This window comes from Aethalodelphis obliquidens, unplaced genomic scaffold (genome assembly GCF_003676395.1).
Source record: "Aethalodelphis obliquidens isolate GAN/ISIS:26980383/991018 unplaced genomic scaffold, ASM367639v1 scaffold2, whole genome shotgun sequence".
Lineage (NCBI taxonomy): Eukaryota > Metazoa > Chordata > Mammalia > Artiodactyla > Delphinidae > Aethalodelphis > Aethalodelphis obliquidens.
In genome coordinates this window covers 92,656,601-92,681,383 of record NW_020837946.1, presented here as the reverse complement: position 1 = coordinate 92,681,383, position 24,783 = coordinate 92,656,601, and positions in this window count along the sequence as shown.

Sequence of the window (24,783 nt, the reverse complement as noted above, 5' to 3'; positions counted from 1 at the left end):
TGAAGTTCAGGGTCACAGAGCCAAGACTTGGAGCATGAGCAATCAGGTAGGGAACTGAGGAAGCATGTGTGCGTGCACGTACACGTGGGCACGGGCGCACGCACACATAGGGTGTTTGTGTGTGAGCGCACGTGTAGGCTGAATATGGTGTATATACGTGCATATAGGGTTTGTGTGTGCAGAGTCTTCTGGATGTGTTTCCCCTGCTGCGACAGTATGTAGACATGAATGTGAGTGGTGGGCCCCTAAGCACCTGTGTAGACTTCGTTGTGTGAATTCAGAGGCTGGCAGGTGTGTGACGATGACTGGGTTGTGGTTGGGCTGCTTGTGAACTTGTGCCTCACGTAAAGTTGAGGCTGGGCTGGGCTCAGTACCTTGTCTTCTGAAGGTTGCTGTTCTTAAAAGGCCGCTGGGAGTAGAGAATCTGGGGCTGCATTTAGAACTTTCTAGGGTTACATTTACTAAAATTAACGGAGCAGGGAAATCTACTGAGGGAGGTAAGCAGAATTACTGGAACCTTAATAATAAATGTGTGCTGACAGCGGAACATTTCTGCCTCAAACCTCTGACTACCATTTTCTAGTTCTAGCTTCTGTGTTCAGATGCCTTCAATGGGCTATAAATTCAAAGGCCACTCCTAGGTTTAAACTGCATCTTCAGGGAGTTCCCTGGTGGTCCAGTGGTTAAGACTCCACGCCTCCAATGCAGGGGGCGCAGGTTCGATCCCTGGTGGGGGAACCAAGATCCCGAATGCCGCGCAGTGCGGCCAAAAATAAATAAATAAATTGCATCTTCAACTCTTGGTACCTCTGGTGGAAGGCACTTAGTGGAGGGGGGAGGGGAAGGTGGAAGGCACTGAATGGCAGGGGAAGAGGGGAATCAGAGTCACCTTAGGGAGACAGGAGGCCCATGGAGCTGCAGATGAACTCGGGTGGGAGTTAGGGTGTTCAGTTCTGGATTGGGCTCAACCAGGGTATTGCCGGGAATGGATTCTCCAAGCCCCCTTCAAGTGTGGCAGTGTCGGGATTGCAGGCCAGTGGCTGCCCGTGGTTTCAGGCCAGAGGGAGGATTTCAGCCCTCCCTTTAAAGTGGCACTTGAGCTCCTTTTTCTACCACTTAGACAAGTGTAGCAATGCAGGTTTCTGGAAAAATGATCAACTGTTCATAGTGGACAAGACCCTTTATTTTCCAGGCCAGTCAATACCCGATCACAAAATCAATAATTTTCCCTAAAGGTATGTGTTTTCTGGTGTTTCAGGCTGGGTTAAAAGACATAATAAAATCCACTGGCACCTTCCATAGGCTGAATAGCTCCTGAACTATGTATAGCGGGCTGTATACTCTGGGTTACTATTTACTCAACCCTCACAGCACCCTGCGAGGGAGGCAGGCACTATCATCCCCCCTTTACAGGTGAGAAGCAGAGGCTCTGAGAGGTTAAGCCGTGGAAGTGGGCGTGCTTCACCCCTCTGCTAGTTTCTCTTCTCCTAGATTCCCAAGGTCTTGGTTAAAGAGCATCCCTTTCTTATTTAAAAATATGCTGATAGGAAATGCACAGAGTTTTGAGGCAAATTCCCAACAGATTCCACGTAATGACAAAGTCCAGTCCCTCTAACAGCAGGAAAAACCATAGGCAAGAAGCAGTTCTGCTAGCCAAACCCGGAGCCGACTTCCTGCACGTGCAGCTTCCTGGCAGCGGAGGGGCAGAACCTTGGGTGGGGGCCATGTGGGGTGCCTCCAGTGGGACCTTTGGTTTCTGGTCACATTAACACAGCTTTCTCAGGATCCAGTGATGGTTGGGAGGATTGCATCCCTCCAACAAAGACCTTTCACACATTTATTAATGAATTATTAAGCATGATGTTTAGAGACATTTTCCTGTTAAAGAATGATTCCCCAAGTCCTTGAAGAAGAATCAGCACCCCTCCTAACCCCCTTTCAAAATCTTCCTCCCCACCAGCGTAGCTGCAGGGTTCTGTGCTCGGAGACTGACGGAGGTGTCCTGTTTAGGCTGCCACTCTTTTGTTTTTCCCTCCACACAAGTTAATTTTCCCAGGGTCATGCGGCGGCAGTTCACTATGGACACAGCATTTTCCTGCAAGGTATTTTCTGAAACCACCAACAGCCTTTTGGTTTTCAGGCTCTTTATTTAAAAAAATTTGCATTAAGAGCTCTTTGGGCCCCCTCATTTCCATACATGTTTGAAAGGGCAGGAACTTGAGGAAGGCGATGAGAAAAACGTGAATGAGCTGGCTGGCGGTGCCTGCTCTGCGGAGATGCCCACGGCCTGTAAAAAGTAGCAATTTAACTTCCAGTTTCCTTGATATGTTCGTGTGCAGTTATGGAGTCCGGGAAAAGAACAAATGCTCTTCCTTTTTTCTTACCTTTGCTGCTCTGATGGTTATTCACTTTTGATTGTCCAGAAGAGAATAAAGTTTTCTGTGGAATGGTTTTTCCCCCCCGAGCGGGGGAAATGGGACATTAACTAAGACCCCCAGTAGGGAATGGAGTGGAATGTGTTCTAAGGAGCCAAAAATGCTTTGCAATGAGCAGCGGATGGGATTTGGTGCAGTACCCTACAGGCAAGATTTCGTTGAGTTTATGATTCTGAAAAAGATGGGTCAAAATGCAATTTATTTTTAGGGATCAAGATTTTTAATGCAACACACACACAAAAGCCTATATTTATTCTATCACTAACTTTTATCTAGGAATTATTTTGTTTTTTGTGTTTTTTTTTGCGGTACGCGGACCTCTCACTGTTGTGGCCTCTCCCGTTGCGGAGCACAGGCTCCGGACGCGCAGGCTCAGCAGCCATGGCTCACGGGCCTAGCCACTCCGCGGCATGTGGGATCCTCCCGGACCGGGGCACGAACCCGTGTCCCCTGCATCGGCAGGCGGACTCTCAACCACTGCGCCACCAGTGAAGACCCTGTGTTTTGTATTTTTTAAATTGTGGTGAAGTATACATAACATCAAATGTAGCATCTTAATCATTTTAAGTGTCCAGTTCAGTGGCATGAGTACATTCATACTGTTGTGCAACCATCAGCACCATTGGCTTCCAGAACTCTTTCCACTTTGCAAAACTGAAACTTTGAAAATACAATTATTTTTAACCAATGATGTTTTATATTTGGAAAGTAGGTTGGATCTATGACGTTTGCTGAGATCTGTTGAGACAAGAATGTGAGTGTTTTGTGTTTCATACAGTAGACTCTAGGGTAATTACCAAGCCATAAGTATAACTCATTCCAAGTTTTAAAATGAAAAAAAACAAAAAAAAAAAGAAAAGAAAAAAGGAGGCAAGGAATTATGCAGCCTTATGTTTAAAAGGAATGTGAAAAAATAAGATGAAAATGTAAATTTGAGTGGCATGAGGATTTATTTAGGCTTGTTGAACCTGACTTAAACTGGGGTCCATGTTTAGAATTGAATTAGAAAATTCAATTAGAATTTTAATTGAAAATTGCCATGTCCTTTAATTACGAATATAGGTGACAAACCACAGCAACGTTAGCAGACCTATGACTGTCACCAGTAGAAATCACAGCCATTTTCATAGCGCACTGACATTACTTCAGATATCTCAAAAAATGATTTACTTCACTATTTCAAAATTATGGCAGTTACTAGGCCAGCCCGTAGATTTTAAGTGCTTCAATATATAATAATGTCATCACTACATATTACTGTACAAAAACCATATTTTTACAACAATATTTCAGTGCAGTTGATTTCCTTTTTATCCTGGGTATTTTACATCAAGCATTGAAAAACATTATTCTAAGAAGAGGTTCAGAGACTCCTCCAGCCTGCCCCAGGGTTCACGGCCCAAGAAAGAGAAGAACCTGGGGCTTCATTCCTTCTCTGCCATCAGCAAGACTGGAAGGACAGTGGGGGTGAAGGCACACACGGGGGCGGGGAGCACGGGAGCACCCTCCCCACCTCCATCCTCGGTGCACACACTGCTGCTCACGTCAAGTGGTTTGGGGCAACTGACCCTCTCTGGGGCTCTGTATTCCGGTTTCAAAAATAGTGATGATGATAGCAAAAACCTCGTTGTTTCTAGGAGGTCCAACTGCATCTGAGCATGTCAAGTGCTCACAATGACTTCTGACTTTCCTTTCTTGCTAAGCTAGGCTGAGGGTAGTGGAAATTTACAGTAGTTCCCACTGTGTGTTCAATCAAAAATAAAATTACCTTTGAGATCTGTAAATTATTAAAACATGAACTGGAAACTATTGTAATTGTGTGTTTAGAAGGAACAGAACCTGTCTTCATTCCTTTAAACTACATGTAGGCACCATCCATCAACTCATCTCCTGAAAGCCTCCTCTTTTTTTGCTGGTCACGTGAACCACCTAGGCCAGTGGTTCTCAAAACGTGGTTTCTGGGCCAGGAGCACAGGCATCACCTGGGAGCTCGTGACAAATACCCATTCTCTGGCCCTAGCCCAGACCTGCTGAGAATCAGACAATATGGCAGTGGGGCCCTGCAATCTGTGTTTACCAAACCCCTCAGGTGATTCTAATACTCCTTAAAGTGTGGGATCCTGTGCCTAAACCATCCCTCATCCCACCGCCAGCTCTGGGAATGAATCAGATTGGAGGCAGCTGGTCTCCATGGCTTGATTGACTCCTTGCTACTTGCTCTGGGTTGTACCTGCGATGATCTCGGCTTTTGACCCATCTGGGCTTGCCTTGGCTTTTGGACCTTCCAGGGTTTTTGAAATCTATCTTCGGGACTGAATAAACCCTACTCTTAGACTGGTTTTCTTTATCATGGCTACAGGTAAAAGTGACCCTCGTTAGCTGGATTCCAACAGTGGCAGGGGAAGACGGGGAGGTAGGGGTGTGGGCAGGTGGGTTGGATAATGTGCTTAGAGCGGTTAACTCATTCTCAGCTCACCCTGGTTTCACCTTTGCCCTAGGTGTTCGTCTGCCTCCTCCCTGCTCCAGTCTACCTGTGTGAGGCAGGCTGTTTGCTGCTTGAAATTGACCGCAGTGGGAATATTTACACCATGGAAACGGCAAATGCTATAGTTCAAGGTACTTTTTTCTTTGTTTATTCTAGAGACTCGGTTTATGAGCACACCTCTGAATGCATGATTTAAAACAACATTGATTTAAAACAGCATTGGCACTGAACTAGTTCACGCGTACTTAGGAATGTCGTTCAACCTCTCCGCTATCGCCGTACAAAACTGAGGAAAACATAGGTCTAGATAAAAGAGAATGGAAATTATCCATAATTCCACCACTAAACATAACCATGATTAATGTTTTGACGCGTTTCTTTCATGCTGTGCATTTTGCTTAAACATTTGAGATTATTCGGTCGGGCATCCTTTTTCTTGACCACCATCATATCATAAGCATTTTCCTGTGTTTTTATTAAAATTATTGAAACCATGTTTTTTAATGGCTGTGTAATATACCATCCTTGGGATTAAACACTTTACTTGATCTGCCTTATAAATAATGTTGCAAGGTCTTTTTTCCTGCATTTTCATTGTTTTCTTAGATCGTATTCCCAGAAGAGGAATACTAGATCAGTTTTCGAGGCTTAAATACATAGTTCTAAATTGTTTTCCAAAATGTTTGTACTAGTTTATATTCCATCCAATGAAGAGGGAGTAACTCTTTTTTTTAAAAAATAAATAAATGTATTTACTTATTTATTTTTCACAGCCTTGGGTCTTCATTGCTGCGCACGGACTTTCCCTAGTTGCAGTGAGCGGGGGGCTACTCATTGCGGTGGCTTGTTGTGAAGCACGGGCTCGAGGCGCATGGGATTCAGTAGTTGTGGCACACGGGCTTAGTTGCTCCACGGCACGTGGGGATCTTCGCGGACCAGGGATCGAAACTGTGTCCCCTGCAGTGGCAGGCGGATTCTCAACCACTGTGTCACCAGGGAAGCCTGGAGTAACTCCTTTTAATTGCTTTGGTAACCAAACTAAGAGCTCTGTTTTAACTTAGAAACCAGCATTTTGCCATGTTGGATTTGGATGTCTGTGTTGCCTGATAGTTTTAGAAGGAGATGATCAAATTTGAAATGTTATGATTTTTTTTAAAGGCGTGATGTACATGCTATAGTATGCCCTCCTTATTTCTCCCTTTTCCTCCCCTTAAATTGAATAGACTGTAAATGCCTTTTCCATGCCATTTAATAGCCTCCTACGCATCTTTTAAAATGTCTACACAGTATTCTGTAAATGGATGTACTCTATTTATTTAAGCCATCCCTTATGGTTGGATACTTCTGCATCATGTGTTTTCCATTATTGTCAATAATACTTTTTATCCACTGAACTCTGGGTTTTATAGCTAGCAGCCTTTTTTGGGAACAGTTCAGAGAGAAGCTGACTCAATTTTAGAAGTTCCCAGCTGACTGACTCCAAGATGGATTCTTGTGCCTGCCCTTTTCGCTTCTTTCACCTCTGACTTTCCCCCCTCTTCCTTTCACAGATATATAACAGAGGGAAGCACAGGGCTCTCCATCTTCCCCAGCTCACTCTGTCTTGCTTTTCATCTCGGGAGCCCACAAGGCCTAAGGCTGACATAATTCTAACTATACCATGCTGCCTCCTCTCCTTGTTTGTCTAAAATAATTAGGGGCACAGTTAAAGAGGAAGATAGTACTGAGAAGACTAGGCAAGAAATGACAATCACCTGCCTGAGTCCTGACACCCTCCAATTACCTATCATTCCTCAGAGGTAACCAGTGACACTTTTCTACTTCTTCAGATGTTTATCTCCTTATTTTTACATAACATAGCAATTTTTTTCCATATTATGTTTTCTCTGTTGTTTTCCTACTATAGATTTAGACAGTATTCCAATATCTTAGCACCTCCAATTCCCCTCCTTACATTCTATTGATGTTATACGACAGTTTTAATTAGATCAATACTGGAGTTTACCTCACTATGACTATATAGACATTGTTCACAGCCGAGCCGAATAGTGTCCTAGAGTTATAATTCCTTTTCTGTGAACCATTTTATTTTTCCTGTAGTTAATATTTGACTTTTTGCTTTTGTGTTTTCGTTTGCACCTGTTACTAATATATCCCTAAAGTCTTTGTCAGATTTTAAAAATACCTCTCAAGTGGTCAAAACTAGCAGACAATTTATCAGTCTTCCTAGCCCTTTTTGGGGGAGACATTTTTCTTAGAACCCTCTATTTACTTTCTCCTCAGCTGTTCTGGGATTTCTCTTCATCATCATCTTTGGAATTTACTTAGCTTTTCTTCTAAGTGGGATTCCTATTTCCAGGCTCCCTTGTCTTTCTCTTTCCTGGTTTGTTGCAGTGACGTGCTGGTAAATGTTTCTGACCACCTGGGGCTGGAGGACGGTTGAGGAGGAGAGGAAGCACTCGTTTGTAGTGTTACTGATTTCTGTGGTATCAGTATTCCCTCCAGGGCTGATTTTAAGTGACTAATATCATGTCACTAACCTTGGTATATTAGTCGGGGCTCTTCAGAGTAACAGAAACAATAAGAGATCTGTCAGTCAGTCAAGCAAGAGATTTATTATGAGGCATTGGCTCCCGTGGTTACAGGTGCTGAGAATTCCCATGATCTGCTACCTGCAAGCCGGAGGACTGGGAAAGCTGTTGGGTTAAGTCCACTGTCTGTCTGAAGGCCTGAGAACCAGGGGAGCTGGTGCTATACATCCTAGTCTGAGGGCAGGAGAAGACCAACGCCCCGGCTCAGCCGGCGGCCAGGAAGCAAAAGGGCCAAATTCCTCCTTCCTCTGCCTTTTTGCTCTCAGACCCTCTACGGATTGGGTGATGTCCACTCACACTGCGGAGGACATGATACTTTACTGAGTCCAGCAAGTCAAATATTAATCTCATCTGGACACACCCAGTAATAATGTTTAATCTGGGCACCCCTTGGCCCAGTCACAGTGACACCTAGAATTAACTGTTGTGCTCAGAGTTGGGAAGAAATGCTCGTGTGGGCCGGTACGCACCAGCTACAGCGCACCACTGGGTCACCACCTTAATTCGGATGCGGCATCTCTTCTAATAGCTTCCTGAGAAAGGGTACATGGGAAGTAAAGGTTTCGAAAACTTTCATTTAAAAAAAATGGCTCTTTTACTCTCACACTTCACTGACATTGTCTTAAGATTGAAATCTAGGTAGGAAATGGTTTTTACTCAGAACTGAGGGGTGTTGTTTGTTTCCAGTGTTGCTGGAGAGAACTCCAGTGCTGTCCTGGGTCCAATCCTTTGTATGTATCTTAGTTTTCTTCTTTGAACGCCTCTAGAATTTTCTCTTTATCCCCGATGATAGGAAATTTCATGATGGTGCATCCCGGACCCCCAATTGGTCTGTATCCTTAGCAGATCCTTTTCAATCAGCAAGCTCAGGCCTTTCAGTTCTGGGAAACTTTCTTCTATTTCTTCGATTTCCTCTCTTGCATTTTCTGCCTTTTCCTATTTGTTGGATATTAGATCTCTTGTTTTGATCCTCTACGTTTTCTTTTCTTGTTTTGATTGCTGGGAGCTTTTCCTCAACTATATTCCGGGCTTTCTGTGTAACACTAGCTGTTCCTGTCAGGGTGATGGCATCTTGGATTTGGGGCTGTGTCTGATGTCTGTGTCTCTTCCGGAGTGCCTACCTGGCACTGTGCTTGACACAACGGAGGAGTAGAAACAGCAGAGCCTTTTCAACCAGGTAGATCTGGTTTTGAGTCACACACCATGGACACATTATTTAACTTCTCTGTTCTGACATTTTCTTGTTCAGAGCTGAGGGCATGTCACCCCATGGGGAGGGAGGCCCACAAGCCTGAGGGGTGTTCTACCAGGTCTGGTGAAAGGTCTACCAGACCCTCCCCTTCTTCCACCCTCCCCTCAGCCTGCATTCTAAATAATGCATCTTATCTTAAAACTGTAAAATCTCGTGAGAGATTACCTTACATTTTATAGTACCCAGGGTCGGGTTAAATAATTCCATCTGAATACAAGGAACATTTTGATGCTTAAATAGAAGTAGTGCTTTTCAGTGATGAAATGAAATCGTCTTCTTCCAGCTGCCTTCCACATCTGACCTCCCCTTGATCAAATTAATGACAATCATCATGGCTAAGATTTGTTGAGCATTTACCATGTGCCAGGCAATTGTTCTAAGACTTAACCTGTATTTATTTATTTCTTACATCAACCCATTGAGGTGGGCTGTATTGTTATTTCCGTTTACAGTTGAGGAAACAGGCTCAGATAGGCCCAGGGTTACACAGCTAGTAAATGTATTGTTGGGACTTAAACCCTGAAATTAACTGTGGATCGTATGCTACGATGAAATCTTCATGGAGAGCCCTCCATTCATGGATCCATCCCTCGAGGGAAGCCAGGGGCCCAGGGAGTCTTTGTAATGGGGAAGCTGACTATCCCAGGACCCAGCTCTGATGTTGGGAAGGAACGACAAACAGGCTTAGCAAAGGTCCCAACCCACGAGGGAGGAGGCTCCTTGGGGCCAAACACCCTGCACAGCTATCCCCAAGAGCAGCTTCAACAGGCCCAGCCAGCAGTGGGGCCTCTCCTGTGCGAGCGACCTCAACCACTAACATACAGTTTCGCCTCAGCCGCCAGGCCCAGCTCCTGGCAGGCCTTGTTTAAACCGGTGGCTCATAACAGCTGGGGCTGGCTCAGCGGAGCGTGCTGGTAGCCAAGCGAGGATGCTCCGAGTGCAGGGGCCTGTCTCTGAATGTGCAATCATGCAAATCCAAGGACCGGATTGACGTGAACCGAAAGGCTGCTGTTCGGTCCAATAAACTCAACCGTCTATTGCCAGAGCAGCCCGGACTGGCAGGCCTCGACTCATCAGTTCAAGTGAGCAGTTCTGGTGATGGGGGAAAGAAGTGTGGGGTGAATCGCAATCAGAGCTCACTCCCTTTAGGCAGACAACATCTGGGAAAGGCTCGGACACCTTTCCGGGGAGTAACTCTCATTGGAATTGGCCGGGAGACAGGAGGTGTTGCCAGAGGAGGTGAGGGAGCCACACCCTCTGCTCAGAGGAGCTTGGCAATCACCTGCCCCTCCCTCTTCTTTTTACAGAGGAGTTAAGTGAAAGCCAGAGAGGGTAAGGGACTTGCCCATGGGCACACAGCTCACCAGTGGGCTGGGCCTGCTGATTCTGAGTCCTGGTTTCCTTTTAGTCATTCCACCCATCATGCTATCTTTTCCAGCTCACTGCTTTGAGCCCCAGGTCATAACGGAGCCTAACACCTACCAACGTCTTTCGCCGCTTTGGGAGACTAGTGATAGCAAACTTGGTACAGGGCGAAGAACTGAAAGGGTTGTCGGCAGCACAGAAAAGGGAAGCTGAGGCCAGGTTGTGGCGCAAATGTCTGGCACTGTCTCGGCGACAGAGCGTCTGGCAGCCCACAAGACGTGTCACCCTGTCTCTGAGACACTCTGTTCTCATGCACTCTCAAGGAGCCTTCAGTTTTGACCTTGACTGTTAGGTTTGCTGGGTAAGTTAGGGCCCTCGGGTTGCCAGTAATAGAAAGCAACTGCAGCTGATAAAAAGAGAACCCTGAGCATCCTTTCTTCACCAGCAGAATAACATTCTCTTATTTGGTCCACCTGGCCGACCATGACTGCCCTTCAGCCCAGGAGCCATATTACACGGACCTTTGACCACTCCCACTGCCCCTCACTGCGTAGCCCTGCCCTGCCCTGGCCTCTAAAGTCCATGTAAAGGCTCTAGAGGGGAGTCTCATTAACCTTCTAATTTGCAGTAAGTGCCAGGATCATGTTATTCAAATGCCACAGAGGCCAGTGCAAGGGGAACAAATAAGATGGTATGGGCTTCCCAGCTCTGAACCACTGATTCAGGAAGTTACCTGCAATGCCGTCTTTAAGCTCACCTGTCAAGTTGGTCTATACACTTAAGCCACTACACCATCCCTCCAAGCCAAGCAAACCAGCGGAGAGGCTATTCTGGCCCCAAATGGTGGTTACACAATTCTGATTTTCTTTCACCCCATCCACACTTTGTGTATCACATCCCAGGAGAAATGGTAAACGTTTTGTTGGGCAGACACACCTAGGCAATTGGAGCTCTGTAAGAGTGAACACTTCGGATTTTAAAGTTCAAAGGCTAGAAAGAAGGATAGAGGATGAGCATGCATTTTCTATCTTGACCTGGGCAGCCCACAAACAGGTTACAATTCCAGTCTTAGGTGGAAACTGACTTGCGGTCTGAATTCCTGGAAGAGAGGATCTGATTGGCTCTCCGTGGATCCAGTGTCTATTGCCGGCCGGTCATCAGAAGGGGTGGGGTCACCAGCACTGCCGCTGGAAGCCCACCCACGTGAATTGCTCGGGAGAACGTTTTCAAGAGAAAAGGGGGTTTCTGGTAAGCTGAGCAGACAGACACCTGAGGGATGTCTACTCCCATTGCCTAATATTCAGGTTAAATGGCTTATCTGTCACCAGTTATTCTATTTGACTTTGGGGACTGTTAGCCAGTTTTCTCAAAGCCAGACCACCTGCTATGAAACCAGGCCCTTGGGTGCATGGAATCCAGGCTCTTTGGAATAGTGAAGGGGAGCAGTGCCCTTGAAGCCGTCTCCTTACAACTCAGCCTGGCAGGCTTTGGTCTAATCCCCTCTTACTTACAGATGAGGAAACTGAGGTCCAGAGAAGAGACATGCCCTGCTCAAGGTCAGCCCACCTCCAACAGGTACTTTGCAAAGTGGGGAGGCTGGAAGGACCACCTTGCTAAATCCTTCACCAGCCATCCGCGTGCTGTGGAAATGCTGACTGGCTAAATGCTGGAGGTCTGTGGCAAGATTTGTGGCCCTCAGAAGCCTTCCTGTAACAATGCCTAAGGAGGTTTTAATGATCTGCCTATGGGGCACTGTGAACATTCATTTTAGAGGAGGCCAAGGGGCTCAGACTGTAATTCTGAAGCTAATTTCTCCCTGGACTCTCACGGCCTGGCAGTACGAGCAAGGAGAATGACTAGGATCGCACCGGCCCTTGATTCTTATTCTTTTGACCTTGTGCAGCCAAAAGAAGATGGGCTTGGTGTGACTTTTTATACCTGCTTCAAAATGTTGTTTCATAATGCCATCTGCAACAACATGGATGGACCTAGAGGGGATCAGACTAAGTGAAGTAAGTTGGACAGAGAAAGACAGATACCATATGATATCACTTACATGTGGAATCTAAAATATTACATAAATGAACTTATTTACGAAAAAGAGACAGTTTCACAGACATAGAACACAAACTTATGGTTACCAAAGGGAAAGGTGGGTGGGGGAGGGATAAATTAGGAGTTTGGGATTAACAGATACAAACTATTATATATAAAATCGATAAACAAGTTCCTACCGTATACCACAGGGAACTATATTCAATATTCTATAATAAACCATAATGGAAAAGAATGTGAAAAATAATATGTATATATATGTATAACTGAATCACCTCGCTATACACCAGAAACTAACACGACATTATAAATCAACTATACTTCAATTAAAAAAGCCATAAAAGTTGAAAAATTGTTGTTTCAGGGGGCACTGAAGGAGGGGATGAGAGAGCCTGCCATCGCCCAGGGCCTCTGCCTGAAAAATATCTTCCTGTAGTTCTTATGCTCTCAACCCTGAGATCAGACTACTGCTGTTAACTAGTGGAGCATAGGATTAAGCTGGGGGTGGAGGTGGGTATGGGCTGATGTGAAGAGGGGGCATTGTCACAGCTCCTTTGAGCCCACTGTATCCCAGGTGACAGGGAAGCTGAAGGATTAGGGAGGAGAGGATGAAAGGTAAGCCAGGGAAAATAAGTGAAGGAAGTAAGTATTCAAATAAAAAGTGAAATTCGTGGGAAGCATACCCAATGTTTTGTCCATGCCCAACTGGATTAGGAACACATAATGAAAGCAAATAGATTTAATGGGGTGGGGATGATTAACGGTGTCTTGCGATATGTCAGGAAATGACTTTGTTCAGGAGGAGTGTCACAAGAGGAAATTGAACTTAATTCTTATCTCCTTATGATGTTTTAGTTGCTTAACTTCTCAGTACACACCTGTAAAACCAGAAGACAAAGAGGCTTGAGGTTTAATGTGCTGTTTGCAAAGTAACTTGAGATACGAATGTCTTGAGTGTGTGCTTCAGCTTTATCAAGGACTAGGGTTTCATTTCTAGCCAATGATTGTAATAAGTGGATGTCCCCAGTGCTACTGGTGACTGGTTAAAAGTCACCTGCCTGTGAAATGAAAGTACAGTTTCTTTCCATCTACTCAGTCCAGCCATTTGCTGGCTTTCCAGGGCCGAGGTGAAGTTTCATCCGCCCCCACCCCATAAACTTTACAATATATCTTCCTTCCCTGGAGTCCTTATTCATTTGCATTACTCATCTTTGTATTGCATCATGTATGGTTTGGTATAGCGAGTGCACTCTAGTGGGATTTGAATTTTTCAGACTGTTCTAATATGGGGACTTACGGCAGAGAATGATACTTATGGCTTCCTTACTTTTAAGAAGACAGTCCCACCCTCTGGTAGAAAGTAAAGGCTACCTGGCTAGAGTCTATATTTCTCAGCCTCCCTTGCAGCTAGATGATGGAATGTGAATGGAAGTTCATAATTGTTCCTTTACAAGGAAATTGCTTGCCTTCCCTTTTCTCCCCTCTTCCTTTTTAACTGGTTGGAATGTAGACCAGCACATACCTGTGGGATAATGGAAGAGAAGGGACTCAAGTCCTGGGTTGGCTTTGTAGAATGGAGTTGCCTACCTGCTCTGGGCTGCCCATCTACCTTCTGATAAGAGAGAAAGAAATTGATGTCTTGTTTTAACCTCTGTAATATTGGTCTCACTGTAGCAGCTTATCCTATATCTAAACTAATAAAGAAGTTAAATGCTTTGCAATTCTTCGTTTTCCTTGGTGGTATACAGATGTTTCCCTCAGCCTCCTGGGAGGATGTAAGAGTCCTGCCCTTCTTGCCCCTCAGGAAAGGGAGACACGTTTTCCTCAAGTTTTGGTTTGCTGGGCATCATGTTTACTGTGAAGGAACAAGAAAAGAGGGTTTGAGGAGGAGTTAGAGGGAAGGAAGTACCTCCGTGGAAAGAAGGATTTCATTAACACTGAAAAGGATATTGCGGGCAGAGGAGGAGAGAAGGAGGGAAACTCAGGGTGACCCCAGGAGCTGGGACTGAGCCCAGAGCTGGCAAAAGGCTGGAAAGATGACTACTATTCAAGCCCTGTGTGGAAACCGAGTCACGGCATTTGCCATGAGCCCAGGTACCTCAAGGTGCCAGCAGACCTCTCTGTAGGCACCTGGTGAGGCCTTGCCTTTATCAACATTCGGGACCATGACCTGTCCCTCCCTGTCTGGAGTGACGTTGTCCATGCTCCAAGATTGGCTCAGCCCCACTGGTCACCCTGTGTAGCTCTTCTCTGCAGCCCCCCCACCCCGGGACACTGCTGGACTCAAGAAACGGCCAATGGTAGTAGAAGCTCCCCCAACATCTGAGCTTGGGAGTAGAGTTGCCAGATTTAGGAAAACAGACAGGATGTCTAGTTACATTTGCATTTTGGATAATGAAACATAATTTTTTGTGCAAGTGTGCCCCATGTAATAATGTACGTATTTTATCTGGCAACCCCACTTGGGGGTAGGAGGGTTGCTAGACAGCTCTAGAGCTAGGCCAATGGTAATAACAACTCATTCCATTACTCTTTCATGAGTGTAGATGCTACAAATCTAAAGTGAGAAGATTAATTCCAGTGCCGCCCATGGCATGAGGATGAGGCCAGGGTCCCCAAGCGGACGGTAGACTTCTGAGGGGACGAGGCTTATTGGACACATCCGTGGGTTCCATTCCACATGAGCTGAGTGCTTGGCATCAGAGAAGCTTTGCTGCCGACTTGACTTGAAAGGCCTTGTGCTGACCTGGAGGGAGCTCTGGATCAGAAGCCAGGAGACTGGGTGCTGCTCCTGGTGTTGCCTTGGACTTGGCCTAGGCACTTGAGCAATTTTCTCTACTTCTCTGGGCCCTGGTTCCTTTAGGTGTGAAATAAGGGGTTTGGATTAGAATTTATGGTTTCCAATTTGTGCCCTTTAGGAAAGAGAGAGGGTCCAAACAGGTAGGACCAGATCTGTGTTGCCTGCTTGGAGCAGATCGCCAGCAGCGGCCAGGTATGACATGTAGTCATCCCTCTACTAACAATCAATGAACGTGACTCTTGTTTTCCCCTTTCCTCATTGAATGGATTTGGGGAAGTCCGTTTTCCTGTGGTTCTTCTCCCAAGATGTCCTCGGGGAACTCCAGGGCTGCCACCCTGTCCCAGGACATCAGCCTGGTTACCACAGTCAGGTCAGTCTGCCCAAGGCCCCACCATCCACTGCCATCAGGTTTGTCACGATGCCACTCTGAACCCAGGCTGTCCTGCTCAGCCACAGGCTCATTGCCACTCCTACTACCCTGGCCCCAGACCTCAAGGAAGAACCAGCCCTTCTAGATCTGCTCCAAGCCCAGACACAGGCCCTTCCCTCCCCTCCTGAAGTCCAGATGGGAGCGCCCTCCATGACCCAGCCTATTCACAGCCCATAGTCCGTGTCTCGGGCATTTACTCTTAAATCACGCCACTGGGGCTAGGGACTGGGGAGGGCTGACGGTCCAGCATGAATTTCTCTCTAGGAAAGGCCATTTTTCTTCTGCTTTCAGGTGCATAGTGCAGATCACTTTACATTTTGGGAGATCACTTTACATTTCTTTCTGTAGCACATACATGCAAGTGTGAGAAGCCCTCACAGTTTCCTCCTAGGGTCATGTGTGGGGACTTGTCCCTTTCACTGATAGAATTGAAAGGCCCAGGAACTTCCCCAAATAAAGGGAGTGGGCTCTAAAGGAAATGACAGCCTCTGCGTCTAGAAATCAAAACTACAGGCCTCCTCCCAAATTACAATTCCCTCTCTGAAGTAAAAAAATAAATCCAAAATCTCTCTTCACCTACTCTACTACATAGCAACTATCTTTCTATGTTAGGCTTCTTTTCAGTAAAGTTTTTAAAAAGTTTGAAAAGCATTAGGGGCTTAAACTGTAGTAGAGGAGGGAAGAGTAATTCGAGACGGAATTGGAGGCCTTAGGATGGAGGTCCATTGAATGGTATCAGAAGCCAGCTGTGGGAAATGTGAGGGCTGGGCGATTGGGGGGGGCAGGGCTTGGGACATCTGAAAGTCTTCTTGGGAGGAGATAGAAGGTAAGCCAGGCCTCAAAGGATGACTCTGCTTTGAAAAAACAGAAGGCAGAACATTTGAGCACAAAGTCCTGACGTGTGATGAATCGGAGGTGCAAGTGAGCATGTTGCGTTTGTGGGATGGTGAGGGAACCCAGAGAGTGGTACCAGCTGTCCTCACTCCCTTTAACTAACTGGGATAGAAGGAGGGTTCATCTGTGTGGCAACTCAGATCAACTAGGAGTGGCCGCCTGGAGTGCTGTGCTGAGAACAGTATTAAGGCCACAATACTCGTCAGGGGAGAGTGCCGTCATTGATTAGTGATATCTGCCACAGATGCAGGATGTCAAAGTCTGTGACTCTGAGTAGTATCTTGTTACATCTCTGCCGAGTACTCAAGCCTAGCTGTACCAACTGCCCACTGTTGCTTTTCAAGCTGCTCAGAGAAGCCAGGGTCCTTGTCTTTGCTGCCGGGTTATAGGAGAGAGCAGTTTTTTCAACTGGGCACAGATACCTTTGATTCAAGAGAAGACGATGAAGGTACTGAAGGGTGGAAGAGAACAGGGGAAATTCTGCCTGTGGACACTTGCTAATACTTATGTATTGTTACCTAATGCGGGGCACTGGTCCTCTATTGCTTCATGTACCCAAGCCTTATCTCCCTATCAAGGTTGGTTGTAAGGCCCTTGAGGTCAGGGACTGTACGTTCTTTTTCTCAGAGGTTAGAGAGACAGGAACTGGGTTTGTGCTCTTTGTGTCTCTAAGGTGATTTTGCATATGGCGGACATGGTGTCCTTCAGAGTGTTAGAGGCTTATAAGATGACTGTTAAAATGCTTTGAGAGTCCTGCTAATGGCTTGTCTGCTTTAAAGACAAAATGGAAAAGGGGCGTGGAAGGGGAAGATCAGGAAGTTGAGCTGCGGTACTTGAGTCTGCACAATTGGCAGAACATCACAATGTGCCATTCAAATCCCTCCCTCCCAGTCTTTTCTTAGGGCCTGAGCCTCCTTTCAATTCACACGATCCTCCCTTGAGGGTGGAGGAGGATTGTGTGGGGACAAAGAGAGGATTGACTGGATGGGGCACCTTCATAAATATTTTCCCTGGAACCTGCAGAATGGCATTTTTTCTGTTTGCACTGAAGTTGTCCAACGGGTGCTTCCAAAGGAGGGATTTCTGGAAAATTGGAGGCCCGAGGGTGACTTTTCAGGAAATACGCTCTGATCTTTGATCCATTTAAAAAAATTACACACTGGTAGAAAGACGGCATCACTGTAGCAACAGAGTAACCTGGCACTCATGACGAGAAGTGTGGAGGGCGATTCTGCATCATGGCGTTCATGATGAAGCCATGTGGTACCACTGACATTGTGGAAGGAGCAGGGGGCTGCCAAGGGCCACATCAGTCATGAGAGCGAGTCAATTAGACTTAACAGAGTATAAAATGGAAAACCAGGTTAGCCCAAGTGCAAATGCTTTGTAAAATGAGGAAATAGTTTTGGAAGTTTGTATACCTTAAAATTAGATGGGCGGTGACATCTATAGAGTATTTATAGATATCATTATGTGGACTTTGAGTTTGCCTGCAGCTTCTTAAACGATCAATATTTAAATCTTTGATGAAAGAGCATTATGGCAAATAAGAGTAGGAAAACACTCTTTCCTTCCAGATTTTGCATTAGAGTTGTTTTCCCAGGAGGGTTGGGAGTTGACAAGAGGGCTTGGGCAGGTCTTCCTGCTGTAGGAATTTAGAGCTTAAGGGAGCACTATTGCAGGAGCTGCTCCCACCTGCTTTGGTTTCCAGATGAGAACCGTGAGACCTGAATGGCTAAATGGCTTGTTCACGTGCTTCAGTACTGGCCAGAGGAGGCTCAGGTCTCAGGGTTTCTGCCTCTAGGTCTGGGGTCTGTCCACCCCACCTCCTTGACCTTCTGGTGGACAGGAGCCCAGCTGGCTTTTTCTGAGTCTAGAATGGAGCCCTTGCCACTGTTCTGCTCTGAAATGTAATCCTGCCAAGCTCGAGTTGCCCCGCCATCTACATAAGGAGGACAGCATCAGGCAACTAGCTCACCTTGAAGGAGAGTCAAGCATGGAAAAAGAGAACATGCCTAAAATCAGTCTCGGACTCACTGAAAGAAAGGTGACAACGTGGAAGCCCATCAGTGTTAGTAGCAGCATGGAGGTTAAGCCTGTGGCCTCTAGGCAGGTCGTTTAACCCCTTTGTGCCTCAGTTTCCTTATCTGTAAAATGGTGTTAATAACAGTACTGTATCTACCTTATTGGGCTTTCAAACACACGCACACACACACACACACGCACACTTTTTAGTCCTTATGATGGTGCCTAGTACATATTAAGCACATGTGGACACTTGCTAATGCTTATGTAAGCTTGTTGTTACCCAACGTGGGGCACTGGTCCTGCTTTGCCTCATGTACCCAAGGTTTATCTCTCTATCAAGGTTGTTAGTCCCTTGAGGTCAGAGGCTGTGCTCTCTTTATCTTAAAAAGTTAGATGGGAACTGGGTTGGCTATTATCGTAGGAGTTGTAATATGTCTTTTCAAATGGTTTTGGTTGTTGTAGCTGTGTTCAACCTCAACAATTGGGCAACTATCCTATTATACACAGTAGCTCACTTAACGCCTCTGATGTCCATATGACCGAGGTATTATAACCACTCCCTGCAGGGGTGCTGTCGGGGGCCCTCTCCTCGTCCCTCAGCCTGGGCCATCCACCTCTCTCATGAGGGCTTCCCACATCAAGTGCTTGCTGAGTCTCCCAGCTTTTCTTCTTTAGCGTTTTCTCCTAAACCACGGAGGTCTGTTAAGCCAGGAAATGCAGGAGAGTACATGCTTCCTTGACCGATGAAGGACAAGCGCCTCCTGCCTTTCTGAGGCTCAGCACTGAGGTGCTTTCTACACTAGGACCTCTCAATTTTGAATCACCCAGTGATCTCATTAAAATGCAAATTCTGGTTCAGGCAGTCTGGGTCAGGACAAGATTCTGCTTTTCTAACCTGCTCCGAGGTGATGCTGATGCTGCCGGCCGTGGACCACGATTACAGGGGAAAGTCTCTACAGGATTTCCTTTGAAAGTCCCTAAGGGGTTAAAACCAGAATTGCCCACGTCAAGACCCAGCTCAGTAGCATGCTCTTATTGGTCTTCCCTCCTTCCTTGTCTCACCACCTGTCTCTGGCTCCCTAGGGTCACCTTCCAAAGAAACCACCTGTTCTGCACCCAAGTTCTTGCTCTACCTTGGGAGCACCCACGGAAGACACTGTCCTTTACAGATGACCCTCACTGATGCAGGTCACACACAATTCCTAAAGAGGTGGGGCTTCAGTCTGAGCCTGATCCCCAAGCTCTTTGTACTATACCCCCATACCTTTGTACCATACTGCCTCTCTAGTGCCTCTCTAGTAGTCTGTGACTGCCTTGAGTTTTGAGTTCAGCTGCAGATAACTGAAAACCCAAATAACAATGGCTCAAACATCATCGGAATTCTTTTCTCTTGTGTAAGGAGAAATCCTTAGCTATTGAGTGGATGATGTTCATTTGGGCTCTGAAATTTTAAGCTGAGAGTGCTATGAATCTCTTGGCATTTTCCCTCATGGTTGCAAAAGAGCTGCCACATCTCCTGCCACCATGTCTGCATTTCAGGAAGGAGGATGAGGAAGACTGAAGGGCAAAAGGGTACATGCCGGCTGATGATGCCCTTTCCCCCCCCTTTTAGGAACTTTCCTTGAAGCTCTACCTAAAAACTTCCACATATATTTCGAAGTTTAGAACTTTCATGTGGCCACTGCAGTTAACAAAAACTTTGAAAAAAAATGTAGTTTTTCTGAAAAATTGGTATGTTGCTGCCAACAACACAATCAGCTCTAGCAAGTCACTCCCCTGGGACATTAATTGAGGGTTTCAGGAGTTCTTTTTGAAGGGCTTTAATGTGATTTTTTCCAGAGCTCTCTGGGTCAAGTTGGGGGCGGGGATGGAGGTGGTGGTGGCAGAGGGGTAGGGCCTTGTGTCCTTGGTCTAGGCACTTCACTCCCTGGTACCATACAAGGGTGAGATCTGGTCTGGAGGATTTTGGCAGGTGGGAGTATGGTGGGGCTTTAACTCCAGACTGGGCTGGCTTTCTCCCGAAGTATAAGAACTCAAATACAGTTCACAACCCCTGGGACTAATTCTTCCCAAAGACCCCCATCTGGTCAACAGGAGAAATTCATATTCTTCCTATCAACAAAACTGTAACCCTAATTCCAGTGGCCTAATCACCCTCATAATAACCCTGGGTTATTTCTCAATGCTGTCTAACATTGACTCACTGAGACAGACAGCTAGTTCACATCAATTCTCCCTGATCCGTAGTTTCTCATCTCCCCACTCCTCCCAGCGTATTCTTCTGTCATGCTCCACATCTCAACCAGGCAGGTATTAGGTTATTTAAGCAGGTAACTTTTCCACTGGCTTGTGAGCATCTGCACTACTGTGTCTTAATTCTTATCCTTTCAAATGCCTAGAACAGTCAGTATAATACCGAAATAGCAGTTATTTAACCCAGATCCCCTTTCTCCTGGAACTTGGAACCTTTTTCTCAAAGCAGGGACTTACAGATGTTTGTTGAATTGAATTAGTTATTCAAAGAATGGTAAAAATTTAAATATAGAAGTGTTCTTAGAGGTGTTTTTCTTCTGGGCTTTGAGATCAGGCAGCTCAGCTCTACCACTTAAATTCACTGTGTAAGTTTAGGCAAATCAATTCACCTCTCTTTCCTCAGTTTTCACACGTATAAAGTGGAGCTAATAATAATAATGAGAGTGTGTTGAGTACTTATTATGTGCCAGGTGCTGTTCTAAGAACTATACCCTTATTAACTCATTTAAATTCTTATCATTGAGTTCTCTCAAGGTATAAGTGAATTAGTACATGAAAAATACTTAGCATGGCATTCATATATGTTAGCAATTGTTATTATGATCACTTCTCAATTCTTGCCCAAAATTAATGTTTGGGTTTGAGATCGGTTTACAGTATCTATTTTTTCTTCTCTTCCCCCTTCTGCCTTCTTCACCTCCTTCTCCTCCTCCTTCTTTTAAATTCAGAGCAGTATTTGACTATCTTCTAGCCTTCGAGCACCTCTGCCCGTCACTATGTTTTGGCTACCCATATCGATTCTTCTGGGCTACTTGCTTCAAATAGCCCTCTTATTCTTCATCCCTCTCCTTCTCTAAAACCATTTTCCTCTCTTGGTGGTGGAGACAAAAAAAGGAGTGGATTTTCCAGGTTTTTCAGTGCTTTCTAAATTTTTTTTTTTTTTTTTTTTGTGGTACGCAGGCCTCTCACCGTTGCGGCCTCTCCCGTTGCAGAGCACAGGCTCTGGACACGCAGGCTCAGCGGCTATGGCTCACGGGCCCAGCCGCTCTGCAGCATGTGGGATCCTCCCAGACCGGGGCACAAACCCGTGTCCCCTGCATCGGCAGGCGGACTCTCAACCACTGCGCCACCAGGGAAGCCCAATGCTTTCTAAATTTTAAAGTCTATCTACACAGCCTTACTGACAGTATCTTTTCTTTTCATGCCACCAAAACAAAAAAAAAAAAAAAAAAGAAGAAGAAAGAAAACCATAAGTGGTGAGAGTAAGAGAGAAGATGGCCATCATTGTAATATATTATATCTAAAATGTTTTACAGTTTGCAAAGCCCTTGCACCTACATCTTCTTGATCCTTCCAACAACTGCAGATGGCCCTTGTTGGAATCCTTGTGATACAGTGGGCTAGTAAGTTTCAAAAATAGGATAACTGCCTTATACGGTCGTCTGGTGCAGTCTTAGTTCAGACCCTGTGACAAGCTTAAGCATGGCTGCTGTGGGTTAGGGAAGGCAGACTGTGTCCTGAAAGATGAGCTTCCTGAGGGAAGGGATGATGTCCCACATGGAACATCCCTAAGGCTCAGGTCAATAAATGTTTGCTGGACGAAAAAGTGACTAAATGGTGAGCAAGAAGTTTAACATTCCATTGTTTGAATGACCACAACCCAAATTATTCAAAGTTTAAAAGTTTAAACCTATTTAGTTTTCCATGAGTTGTCTATTATAGAGATAATCAACTTCAGACTTGGAGGTTCTCAGGTCTCCCTCTTCAGGGCCTTGTGGTCTCTATGTTAGGACGGGAAGAGATGGTTTTAGGTGAAGGACGCCTCAGTTGGGGTCTTTGAAAATCTGGATGCCCTTTTCAAACTGTGCTTACAAAGGACTTACCAGGAAAGAATTCCTGACTATGAAACACTGGAATGGGGACCATTGAAGGAGACAAATGAAGCAACAGAGCCAAGAATCTCCATGCAGGGGTTGGACCTCCTGGTTGGTCAACATTGGAGTTCTTTCCTTGTGTATTTTTTCTCATTTGACCTGGTTTCCTGGGCAGCCTCCTAATGGCTCTTACATTTTTTTTTTGGGGGGGGGGGACACAGATAAAGGGGAAACAGAAGGTTCTGGGACCCTTTTGAAATTCTGATGACGGTTATGCCCTCCCTCTAGAAAATGCACATGCCTACATACAGACAACTTTGCTCCCTAAATCAGAGGACCTGGTTACATACTTCCTGTCTCTCACCACACTTCCCAGAAAAAGGGATTAACTGTCCTGGTTTATGAGTATTCCTAATGTGCTCCATTGTTCCCAGCTTTGTCCTCTTTCTGAGAGCAACTGTCACCCCATGGCCCAAATCACTCTTTGCGCTCTCTGGGGCTGTCTTGAGGTCAGCACTTCTGTAGTGAGTGCTGACAGCTGCTGGGGTAGGCAGGATGATCCTATCTCCAGGCTCCATTATCTAGGAAGCACCTATTGATTGCCTGCTCTCCACACAACTGAACCTAGTCCTTAGCTTGGACTACATCTCTGGAAACATAAAGAAAGAAGGTGTGGCTGATGCTGGGAGAATTTGCTGAGGGAATTAAAAAACTCAGTTGTGATATATGAGTGGGGGGCGTGCAGAAGCAGGGGGTGTGTGTGAGAGGGAGAGATGAATTATATCGTGATTGATGGATGATGACATCACCATGTTCTTTCACGAATTGTCCTTGTAGGAGATATTAATCAAAGGTACTTGAGTTCCATCAGACTCTTCCCTCCCCTGGCCCTCATTTTAATTCTGCCATACTGATCTACCAGGTTACTTTGCTCATGTTGATTCCCAGAATTGAGTATTTTTTTGCCAGTAGAGATGAGGCATGAAGTAAACTTTTGTTGCGTCCCTTCTGCTGGGTCTGTTGTATAAGGCTGCCCACATGGGCACTTTCCTTCCTGAGCTATTGATTGGCTGCCTTTGACACAGTCTCAGTGATTTCGGATTTCCTGTAGCTGAAAAAGGTAGAAAGAAAGAAGAGTCGTTCGCTGGGGGCCTTCCTCAGAGACACTTGGGGACGTCCCCTGAGTTCACTGTTCCTACGCTTGTTTACCTTTATAAAAATAACACGAAGACTTGTAGGACGCATCAATGGATCCACCCACATTTGTAATGAAAGCTTATTTCTAGTGAAAATCATCATACTAAAATTGTCACTTGAGCAGTGCTTACTGGGATCTACCACAAGGCTCTGTGTTTATTTTAAGGAAACAAGCTGTCGAAAATATTCACTATTAGTTTTTCATGCTGTGTGAAGGGCTCTTGGAGTTTTCTACAAATGTTCCCTTGCTTCTTTCTTCCTACCCATCTTCCAGCTGGTGGAGGGCCCAAGAGCCCCTCTGATTTACATATAACCTCTAAACTTGAACTACCTCTTTGTGCTGGTGGATCTCTTCAGAGCCTACACCTCTAACTCTGCATCTCAGGAGCGTTTTCCTTTTCCTGGCATGTTTTTCAGTTCACTTGCTTGCCTCAAAGACAAGTTAGTCAGCCACTTTGAATTGTACTTCGCTATTATACCATGGTAGAAATATCACATTTCTAATTTCTAGTTTTGTTTTTTTTTCGCTAGTGTTACCTTAATACCCAAAATGGTCTCTAAGGTTTATTGAACCACCCAGGGTCAGAAATATGAGCTCGGCTCTTTGCTGGGCTTGACCTATTGACCCAGGAGAGCAGCTGGTGTGGTTCCTACAGCTGCCCTCGGCTCGTGGAGCCTTTTACCCAGAGGAGATCCCTTTGATGGACTTCTCTGGGAGGAGGGCTATTCCTGAATGAATTCCCCTCTGAAGGCTCTCCTAGGCCTGGCAGAGAAAACAATGTGAAGGAGACAAACAGAGCTGAAGGATGACTTGACAAGGACAACACAACAACAATGAGGAAGACTGCTTTGAAGTGACATGAACCCCTGAGCTTTAGTAGTGATCCTACCCCAACTAGAGGGAGAAGATGGAGAAGCACACACTCTTCGGGTTATGGGGGAGAGACAGCTTCCCTCAAGGCACACAGCAGAGGAGAGGTTAGCACACTTGGGCTTGGCTGACTGGCTGACTGTAGGCCTTTGTTAGGAATTACCCAGTGAATGCCAGTTGTCCCAACTCGGAGACCTCGCCCCACAACACACACACACACACACACACACACACACACACACACACACACACA